This window comes from Gorilla gorilla, chromosome 7, assembly GCF_029281585.2.
Source record: "Gorilla gorilla gorilla isolate KB3781 chromosome 7, NHGRI_mGorGor1-v2.1_pri, whole genome shotgun sequence".
Lineage (NCBI taxonomy): Eukaryota > Metazoa > Chordata > Mammalia > Primates > Hominidae > Gorilla > Gorilla gorilla.
Window position 1 is genome coordinate 38,956,348 of NC_073231.2, and position 2,814 is coordinate 38,959,161.

A 2,814-nucleotide genomic window follows, 5' to 3' on the forward strand; every position below is an offset into this window, starting at 1 on the left:
TACCTTCCATATGGGAAAAGAAAAATGAAGTGAGTACCTGACTTTTCTGTAGCTCCCAAACACTAGGCCCATAACAGTGAACCTTGGCATCAACTTGCCCCTTGTGGCTCCAGGCCCACCACAGTACTGCACCATTCCTGGTGGACCCATGCTCCAGGCTAGCCCTCATGGCCCAAAGACTTCCCCCACAAACCCAGGCACCAGGCCCACCTACCCACTGATGCAGAAACCAGGCTAGCCAGATTAAGGTCACCTGCAGCAAGCCTACCCATGGGTCCTGGCAGCTGGCCCACCCAGAAGGGTTCTCCCTGTCAAAGTCAGTCTATAAAGACTAAAATAGGTACCTACTTCCTCAAGTGTGCATACATCAATACAACACTATGAAGATAATGATAATCAGGGAAACTTGACACTTCTAAAGGAACAAAATAAATAACCAGTAAATGACCCTAAGGAAATGAATATCCATAAACTTCTTGACAAAGATTTCAAACTAATCACCTTAAAAAAGCTCAGTAAGCTACAAGAGAAAAGAGATAGATAACTAAACGAAATCAGGAAAACAGTACGTGAAGAAATGAGAAATTCAACAAAGATGGAAACAATAAAAAATGAACTAAACAATTCTGGAGCTGAAGAACATAATGACTGAAATGAAAAATTCCATAGAGAGCTTCAACAACAGATTTAATTAAGCAGAAGAAAGAATCAGCAAACTTGAAGACAGGTCATTTGAAATTACCCAATCAGAAGAATAAAAAGAAAACGGAATGAAAAACAGTAAAGAAAATCTAGAGGACTTATAGGACACCATCAAGCGAACCAATATACACATTGTTGAAATTGCAGAAAGACCAGAGAAAGAGATATTGGCAGAAAGCTTATTTAATTAAATAATGACAGAAAACTCATCAAATCTGGAGGGATAAATGAACATCCAGGTCCATGAATTCCAAAGAACCCCAAATAGATTAAACATAAAGAGATCTTCACCAAGTTACAGTATAACCAAATTATCAAAGTCAAAGAGAGAATTTTGAAAGCAGTAAGAGAAAACTGACTCATCACATGCAAGGGAATCACCATAAGATTACAGAGATTTCTCCGCAGAAACTGTAGGCCAGGAGAGAGTGAAATTTCTATTATTTGAATGTTCCCACCAAAACTCATGTTGGAACCTTAATTCCTAGTATGACAATGTTAAGAGGTAGAACTTTTAAGAGGTGGGGCCTAATGGGAGGCCTTTGAGTCATGGGGGCCCTGTCTTTGTGGACAACTTAGTGCCCTGCTTGTCGTGGTGAGTGAGCTCTCACTCTTGTGAGACTAGATTAGTTCATGTGAAAATAGCTTCGTTCCTGTGAGAGCAGGTTGTTATAAAGTGAGGATATTTCTTGTGTTTTGCCCCTTTTCAAACATGCCTGCTGCCTCTTTGAACTGTTGCCATGTTATCATGCAGCATCAAAACCTTTACCAAAAGCCTGCAGCATACCCTTGAACTTCACATCCTGCAAAACAGTGAACTAAATATGTCTGTTTTCATTATAAATAACCCAGTCTCAGGTATGCTGTTATAGCAACACAAACCAGACTAAGACAGAAAATTGCTATCGAGGAGTAGGGTATTGCTATAATTAAATCTGAAAATGTGGAAGTGACTTTGGAACTGTGTAATGGGCAAAAGTTGGAAAAGTTTGGAGGACAGAGGTGAAATTATGATCAACGTCAGAGAAATACAAAAGATTATAAGAAAATACTATCAACAATAATATGTCGAAAAACAAAGAACCTAACAGAAATAAGTCCTAGACACATGTAATCTACAATGATTGAAACCAATCACTCTCTGCAGTCATTTCCCTAAGAGCAGAGTCATTCTCCCAAAGCTTTACATCTATGATGGTTCTTAACATTTCTTGGGTCATGGTTCTATTTAAGAACCTGATGAAAAACCAGACACTTTCCCACAGAAAGGTCACAGACATATGTATACTTATAGTCATTAAAAGTCTCAAGACCATTTCAGTGTCTTCATGGACCTCACCTGTGCAGCTGACTCCACTACATTAATTCCACCAGAGGGAGTTTTATGTCTTGGCTCCATTTTAGATACATAATTAGGGCCTATTGAGATTACAAGTAAACCTTTCATTTTTTTCATTTTTTTTTTTCAGCAACTAAACCATTTTAACAGAACATCAGGGTGGAGTCCATACCTGATAACATGCAGGAAGAAAGCTGTCATTTCTGGAACTTTTCCATGACCTGAGGGAAGTAGTGAAGAACCAAGAAGTTGGGTTTTGGCCAATTTTTATCTGACTGGAACATCAAGCTTAGGAATGCTTTTTCAGGAGATAGAATAATGCTGTATAATATCTTTGCTATCCCACTCTAATAATCCCCAGACTGTATTTCCCAGGAGTAAGAGTTGATAAGACATTTCTCCCTCTAATACGGGAGTAATATAGAATTCCAAAATTTATACTCACTAAAGAGTAATGAAGGAGCACTGCAAATAAATGTTCCATCAAGGACAGGAACTATGCAAAACAACTCTTGTAGCATTCAAGTATCCCTCTCGCTTTCCTCTGGAACCACTCCCCCGGCAAGTGTTGTGATCACCCTTTTACCATGACCTGCCTACAACAAGCTGTGACGTCCTCTTGCTTTCTCCTAGAAAACATTCTGTAATAAACTGAAAGAGAATTTAAACCTGCTATATAGAGAAAATGCACCTATCTAATCCATTGTTAATACCTTGAGGGTATTTACATTTGATAGAAGAGGTATTTTGGGATTTCTGGTACTTTAAAATCC